This window comes from Cololabis saira, chromosome 21, assembly GCF_033807715.1.
Source record: "Cololabis saira isolate AMF1-May2022 chromosome 21, fColSai1.1, whole genome shotgun sequence".
Lineage (NCBI taxonomy): Eukaryota > Metazoa > Chordata > Actinopteri > Beloniformes > Belonidae > Cololabis > Cololabis saira.
Window position 1 is genome coordinate 3,895,284 of NC_084607.1, and position 8,731 is coordinate 3,904,014.

The 8,731-nt window shown below is 43.2% G+C and overlaps 1 long non-coding RNA gene across 1 annotated transcript; it reads right to left on the bottom strand.

The window, feature by feature from the left end:
* Positions 1-7,265: 7,265 nt before the first annotated feature.
* On the bottom strand, positions 7,266-8,396 carry LOC133421780 (uncharacterized). The gene is made up of 3 exons (XR_009770698.1): positions 8,266-8,396; positions 7,793-8,025; positions 7,266-7,376 (listed from the first exon to the last, which is right to left on the bottom strand). It is a non-coding gene; the product is annotated as an uncharacterized LOC133421780 (long non-coding RNA).
* Between the last annotated feature and the right edge of the window lie 335 nt (positions 8,397-8,731).

Genomic DNA, 8,731 nt, shown 5'->3' on the forward strand with positions numbered 1-8,731 from the left:
CGCCTCTGCGGCGCAACTCTCCCGGGGGCTGCGGCTCCTTCTCGGGGAGGCCGAGTCTCCCCGTCTGCCCCAGGTGTCTCGCATGGATCTATAATATTAACGGTATTAAAGGTGTCTCGTCACGGACCCGCCGCCGGGCAATCACGGGCAATCACGGGCAATTCACTCGCCCCCCTTCCTTCCCGTCCGCCTTATCGACGCACACCTACGCCGTAGGCAACGGCGTAGGGTGTGCGTCGCCGCGTACCCTACGCCGTAGCTCTGCGCCGGTGTAACGTGGAACCATAAATCAGCCCCCGCTGTGCTGTTCTCATGGCTTTAATTTGTAGCGAGTAACGACGTGTCCAATTTTAAATGTAGCGGATTAAAAGTACGATTTTTTCCTTGAAAATGTAACGAAGTAAAAGTAAAAGTACAGAAAAATGAAAGTATCAATAAAAGTACAAATTCTCAAAAATCTTACTTAAGTACAATAACGAAGTATTTGTACTTCGTTACTTTACACCACTGGTAATCTCATTAAACATAAGTTCAGCTTTACATCGTTCTAACTGACTGATCGCCCAAACACCACCTCACGTCTCCTCTGGATTCTGGATCTGGGCTGCGGGCTCTGTCGGTGGTGACCGGGTTCCTGCCGGGGGTTCCCGGTGTCGGAGAGTTCCGGTTCAGCTTTGATCCCACCGCCGATTGCTTCTGGCGGGGATGCTCCGATAGCGAGCGGTCCCTCAGTCTCTGTCCTGCTCCTACTTCAAAAAGAAAAGGGCAACAGTTGCTGCAGCGGCGCCTCACGCCGGCTGCACTGTCGGCAGGAACGTCCGTTCGGTCCGCTGGCTGAAGGAGAGAGAGTGAGCACTGGACAGGGACGGGAGTTTGAGTTCCGCGGGCTGCGTGACGTTACCAGCCCCTGGCAAGTGATTGGGTGCTTCCCGCTTTTGGGCTTGGGGGCGGTTTTACTGTGAGGGACAGTCCCCCCCCTTCAGGGCTCACTTCCTGGGGGCTCCACTGCGTCTGAACCCCCCCTGGTGTCGTAACCCCAGGGAGTCTGTTCCTGGTCCCTTTGCGTTGTCTTTTCCTTTGTTCCTCCAGGTCTGGCTGGAACCCTGCTGGGTTTGTGGGGGCTATACTGCGTCTGACCCCCCTTCTAGGTGTCGTAAACCCCCGGGGAGTCTGTTCTCTGGTCTGGAGTCATGCCGTCATAAAACTCTGGCCCCAGGACGAAACCAAAGTCTTGCTTTCACTTGGAATTCATAATCCTGAAATGTTCATATACATTTATGACAGTCCACATGATCACTGGGTGTGGTCCAACAATGATGAGCAGAATCTGATAATTGTGAATATGTTGCACTCAGACTTTAGTACATTTGTTCATCCTGGAGAGTCACTAGGGAGCTTTGCAGCAGGTTTTTATTGCGAGTAGCAGAAGAAGATCCTCCTGTATTATCAGTGGGTGGAGACGTGTGTGTTAAGGTTTGGTGTGTGCATAATTGTGACGTGTCACTAGATCCGCCTCCAAACCTGCACAGCGATCGCCTGACATTGGTCTGCAGCAGATGCGATTTATTTAAACTTATAAAATAAATGTATCAATTTAATTTATTGTCACTGAATGTTCTTTTTTTTAATTATTATTAATATGTATAGCACTTTGGTCAGTGATATCCCTGTTTAAATATAAAAATGTTACTTTCTTATGATGAAGCATTTTGACAGCTTGGCCCCCTGCAGGGGGAGGTCGCCCCAGTCCTACCTCCTGCAGGGCTTTGAACTGGACTCAAGACCTTTTGAGGAAGCTCCAACTTGCTACTCAACTTCCTACCCCCCGGGCAGATCCCGACACCTGGAAGTTGGTTCAAACAGACAGGAATCAAGAGAGCACCCCATGGGGTGATTTGGAGGTCTGTGTCAGTCATGCCAAATGTCTGATAATGACATTTGGCCCGATTCACATCCGACTGTAAATTACTTTTTGTCTCTTGCCTGATTCGTGTATTCCTGCATTTGTTAAACTCCTTGTTGTATAAGAATCTGATTACAACCTCACTCGAGGTCAGCATTTCTACCAGACCTCTGGCCTGTGCAGACGTGCTCACCGCCGGCTAAATAAAATCTCATGAAAACCACAAAGCGGACTTCTGAACTGGTTTGATAAATTCCACAACAATTTGGCGCCGTGACCCGGATGACAATAGACCTTCGATGGAAACTCCTGTTCCAGAACAACGGCGCAATCAGCGACTCTATCTAAAATTTTAGAGGTTAAGGGATCCACTTACAAAATCCCAAATTATTGTTGCTGAGTTGTTGTCGAAAGTCTGTGAATTGGAGTGCCGGAGAATGGTTGACGTCATCCTGAGATTTTAGGTAAGTCCGCTGTGTGGTTGTGAAGGTTATTTTATTATTTTGTGTTATTGGGAACGTTATTGTAGAGATGTTTTTAGGAACGCTGGCAATTTCATAACACTTGAATTTGATTGTGTTGTGAGAATGTTCTGCTTCTCCTGCCTTAAGAATCTGACTCGCTCTTCTAAAAAAGGTTTAATATCTCAGGTAACATTAAAGAGAGAAATGGCCAAGAGCGCCATGGTTGGTCTGGTACCAATAAAAAGATAGTCCAGGGGGACTATTCTTATGCATATGCAGGACGTGGGGTCCGTAAGTCTTGGAACACTGATATATTTGTGAGAAATAGACATAATGTATGTAGAGAAACTGTTTTATTTTATAAGTCGGGATGACACGCTCTCCCAAAATGAGGTATATTTCATTTCTGCAAGAATCGACTTGCTCTTCTTGCACCAACAGGAATGATTTGTATGCTCTGTCAAGTGAAGTTTTTCAGTTCTTTAAATACATGTATGGTAATCACGGTACCGATAGTTTTATTTGTTAGTTTTGTTTGTTACTCAGTTAGTATTAAATATTGTTAAAATAACTAAAAAGCACTTCAAACTCCCTCAGATTTTTGGAGGGATGAAGGTAGACGCCGTAATGCAGAATCTCAAATAGCTTCGCTTACTGATCAAAATAAAAAGCTGATGGCTAGAAGGATTTAAAAACACAACGCAGACGAAAAAGAAATTAGAGAACCAGTTAAATGATAAAATCAAAACCTTTATCCGGTGAAACTGATTAAAGAATCCAATGACGATGACACTTCTGATGACGACTGGATTTTACAAAAATCCAAGATCTGTTGCCTACAAAATTTGGAGCCAAATAATGGTAAGAGATTTTAAATTAATAAACAAAATGGCTAGAGGAAACAGCGGTTAAACTAACTTTGCCACATGATTTGAAAAGTAAAGTACTTGATGCGCAAAGTACTTGATGCTTGTAGAATTCCCTTTTAATCCCACAGCTGTTGCCAAAATCACACCAGAGCAAGCTCAGACCTTTTTTTCACAGTATTTATTGCCTTAACAGTTCAAAGGGAAAATTGATAATCCCAGGGAACTTTATGCTAAAACAATTTTGACAGCAAAAGAGAATTGTGGTCTGTCACGAGATCAGATTGATGGATTCCCTCCAGGGTACATGCAAAATATATATTTGCTAATTGCCCTCCACAAAGGGTAGGCCTGGATAACGCAAAAAAAAGAATCTGAAATGTATGAAAATACTAATGTCTTTTTCAAAAGTGTTTCCTACACAGGTTGAGCGCTGAGAGGAGGCGCAGAGGAAACAGCCAATGATCGGCTCCCATTGGGGTGAGCCAAATCAGAGCATCCCAATTTACATAATCGTATCCTGCCTATGGTAACTTCATCATGTAAGTGCATGGAAATCTGTCTGTGGCCTACTATAACGTCTCTGAATGCATGTATAACTAATCTCTAACTAGAGGTGTCAAGTAACGAAGTACAAATACCTCATTACCTTACTTAAGTAGAACTTTTGGTTGTGTATGCTTCACAGGAGTAATTATTTTTTAGACGGTTTTTACTTTTACTCCTTACATTTTCACGCAATTATCTTTACTTTTTACTCCTTACGTTTTAAAAACAGCCTCGTTACTCTACTTCATTTCGGCCTTTAAAAAAAAAACTATCCAGTTAAATTGTGCCATCCGGATAGAGTGAATTTGGTTGTGGTTGGATGAGAAGTATAAACATATTTGGTTTGTACGTGTCTGGTCTCTGAAACACATGTTAATGCTCAATAATGCACATATATGGTTCTTTAATATATTTGCATTATACTAAGATGCATTCATTTTCAATGGCTTTTAGCCTTAATGGTTTTTCCCCGCTTATATTACTTTTACTTTTATACTTTAAGTACTTTTGAAACCAGTACTTTATACTTTTACTTGAGGAAAATAAAAATAAATAAATTTTGAGTTGATACTTCAACTTCTACAGGAGTATTTTTGAACTCTAATATCTATACTTCTACCTGAGTAATGAATGAGAATACTTTTGACACCTCTGTCTTTAACACTCGTCCTGACTTTTCCTGTTTTCCTCACTGACGGCTCTGCTTATAAAAATGGAATACCATACGCAGGTTATACAATTTGTGATAATTCTTAATTGTTGAAAAAGCCCTCCTCCTCCAGCTCCACCCAAGTAGATGAAACTATATACTGATCAAAAGGTAAAACTGTTACAATCTATACAGATTCCAGATATGCTTTTGGTTGTGTATATTGTATTTTATAGATTTTATATATTGTGGGCGAACCAAGGATTTATTTCATCCTCGGAGATAAATGTGGTTAATTGATTGGTGAACTGTTACAAGCCTGTCAACTACCTTCATCTATTGCTTTGTTAAATGTGAAGCCCACACCCAGTCCAACCCTGTTTTCACTAGGCAATGCTTCAGCTGACCATGCAGCAAAAGAAACTGCCAAATTTGGCTTACCTGTCTATGTAAAACTTTGCCCTTCTATACCCGCTAACGACCTGGTTTCTCCTAATGATGTAGCTCTCCTACAAGAAGACTACTGAGGTGAAGAAAAAAACGGATTGTAGCATTCCCATGGTTGTAAAAATGTAAATAATTTGTGGGTCAGCAACGACGGCCGCGTTGTTGCACCCACATCCTTGTACACGTGAATAGTTGATCACAGTTGGCAATCACAGATGAGAAAAAGGGGGAATGTGTCAGATAGTGTTGAAAGACTGATAAGCTCCAAGATTTGCATCCTATAAAAATATTGCAAACATTATCAACACTCCCCCCACCGTGACTTTTTTGAAGCTCTGCAAATAGACATTATGTGAGGGATATGAAATTATTCTTGTATGAAAATGTTCATGTATGAAAATGTTTTGGTATGTGCAGAGAATTTTAAACTGGACTTAAATGGACAATGTTGACACCTGTTAACACCCATTAGGAAGCACAAAACTCACGCCTCATGAAAGGATCATGGGTAGACCTATGACCATACAAAGCAATTCAGTTCTGTATATATGAAGAAGATGGACTTCCATGCCATGGATGAATCCATGATATCATTCTGTTGTACTCTAAACTTCTGTTGTTCAGTCAATCCACAGAAAAGTAAAAGCTGTCCAGTCTCTTCTGTAGTGGCAAACCATGCCACAACCCGGAGACTGGGTTTGTGTCGGAGAGGGCCTCGGTGGTCCAGGGCTCAGCACGTCCTGCACCACCGACACTCAAGGGTGGGGGGCGCTGGCCTGGTTCCACGCGTCCCACTGCGGGAGCACAGCTCCTCGACCTTGCACCGGAGACCGGCCGATTCCTTCTTCTTTCTGTGGTACCCCGTCGGAGCCATTGAGGGGAGCAACACGGGCAGGAAAGCCCAGCTCCAACACCCAGGACCTCCACGACTGGTGGAGGAGCTGAGGAGCGGAGGAGCAGCACAGGCCCCGCAGACCCCCACAAGCGAGACAATTATGGTGTAGCATCGAGATGTGACTCCACATACTCTCCTTCTGAAGAACCGCTTGTTAAGCCTAAAACAAGCCAAAAACCACTGCCCGATTCCATTGAGGATTCGGCAAGGACCGCAACAGGGGGCATGCCGATGCTCTCACGGGAGATGGCTGCTCTAGGGATGATGGCCTTGCGGAATCGTGCTGCATTGGACTACTTACTAGCTTCTCAAGGGGAACTTGTGCTGTCATTAAAACTGAATGTTGTACATTTATACCCGCAATGCCACAGTCCAAGAAATAACGCATCACTTGAAAGATATTGCCAAAATGTTACATACACCTGTCATAAGTAGTTTGTTTCATTGGTTTAAAGAACAGTTAGGACACGTTGGTTACTTGATATTTGAATTTGCTTTGTTGGCTTGTTGTTATTTGGTTTCCGACCACATGTCTAAGGTTTACTTGCAAACACATGTATCACTCAAACTATTACTAAAATGATGTACTCCACTGTAAAAAAAAAAAAAAAAAAAAAAATTGTGAATTGATGAAGCATTTTGACAGCTTGGCCCCCTGCAGGGGGAGGTCGCCCCAGTCCTACCTCCTGCAGGGCTTTGAACTGGACTCAAGACCTTTTGAGGAAGCTCCAACTTGCTACTCAACTTCCTACCCCCCGGGCAGATCCCGACACCTGGAAGTTGGTTCAAACAGACAGGAATCAAGAGAGCACCCCATGGGGTGATTTGGAGGTCTGTGTCAGTCATGCCAAATGTCTGATAATGACATTTGGCCCGATTCACATCCGACTGTAAATTACTTTTTGTCTCTTGCCTGATTCGTGTATTCCTGCATTTGTTAAACTCCTTGTTGTATAAGAATCTGATTACAACCTCACTCGAGGTCAGCATTTCTACCAGACCTCTGGCCTGTGCAGACGTGCTCACCGCCGGCTAAATAAAATCTCATGAAAACCACAAAGCGGACTTCTGAACTGGTTTGATAAATTCCACAACACTTACTACCAGGTCCACGTCTGCGTCACCAGTGTTTAATGATCCACACTAGTTTGTTTGTTACAAACATCACAGAGACACTTTTATGCTCTTAAGGAGACCTGACGTCTCTTTATTGTTGCTCACAAACAAGGATCACACAACAAGGACACTTTTAAGGATTATTATTCATAGTATTAACAATCCAATTACGTATGTCTCCATTACAGACGATGTGTCCATATTTATCTGTGATTCCTCCACTATGAACAGCAAACAGAGCGTTATTGTAAATATATCCAGCACCAGAATCCCCCTAGAACGAGAGACAGAGAGAGAAAACAGCGTGTCAGGTCAGCAACAGTCATTACAAACCACTGACCAACGTCTGATGGGGTCAAAGACAGTCTGGTACTTACCTTACAGCTGGTGCAGGCACCAGGACTCCAGTACACGCAATTTTCCTTGGTTTTAGCATGAAGGCCTGATCTCTCCACGTTGATGTCGGCACACATGGAAGCAACTGTCCCTGAATGAATAAAAAACAAGGATTCATCTGACAATTCAAATTTTTGTCACCCAGTTTTTTTATGTGCAGAAACAACCATCATCTAATAAAGACTCTATGGTTGTGTGACGATGACAGAATCTTTCATTTCAGTGGTTCCTTGTTTCTTTTTAGTCATTAGAAACACAATAACTCTTTTAAGACACAAGTTTATATAAAGTAAAATGATCACACAAATCATATAATATATAAAGGTTGTCATTTCTAGACTGAAGTGTCTCATTTTTATCATTTATTTACAAAAAACTTTATATATATCAAACAGCAACTTAATAAGATCAACATTCCTCCTAGACACTCATGTTCGTGCTTCATGCGGTTAGAGTTGGATAATGAGCTTTGTTCATTTAGTGTAAATCAAGTCTGTAATGTCTCACCAGTAGTTTTCTTAGTCTGCGTGTCCTTAGCAGGAACGACCATCTCTACAGGGCTTGTGGGGCTTATTTGTTTCAGGACTTTATTGCAGTCAGCTTCAGACACCAAGGGCATACCCTCCATGCTGGTGTTCACTTTGATCAGCATGACGTCAGCAGTCCCGTGTGGAAAGGTTTCCGCCGAGGTTATTATTGGATTTGAGTTGATGTCGTTAATGTCGTATGTCCTGTTGAGCCTGACAGGTGAGCAAGAACACAGTCATCATGAGTTAAATCTGAACCAGAATGAAAGTTTATCATCAGTTTACCAGACTGATCATGATCTAAACACCAACCAGGTTCACCCACAGAGGACACACACACCCTCACCTGCTGCTGCTGCACTGGAGTGAGAAAAGCTCACGGTGGAGGAAAGTTCATGAGTGTTCATGAGTGTCCAACAATGTTCATTTCAAACTACAGTTTGGGAAACGTACCCTCCATTACCCTTGCAGTGTTTTGCAGTGATAACCCAGTTCCCGTTGCCAATGAACCAGAACAGCGGGTAATGAAAACAAAAGATTTGGTTTCATCAGCGGTGCACGGCCTTCCATTATTGATTCTCTTCTGGATGTCTCCAAGAGACACACCTGTGGATTAACACACACACACATACACACACACACACACACACACACACACACACACACACACACACACACACACACACACACACACACACACACACACAGGTCAGGAACATTGGTGTTTCCAGCTGGGAACGTCTCAAAGAACTGCAGCAGCTGATGAGGAGCCATGAACTCACCTGCCATCAGGAAGAGAGCGAGGACCACACAAGTCTTCATCACGCTGCTGAGACGGTTTTCCTCCAGAAGAAGATGCTCTGGTCAGAACAGAGGGCTGTTTTAAAGTCTTCATATCTCTGTGACCGGCCAATCATCT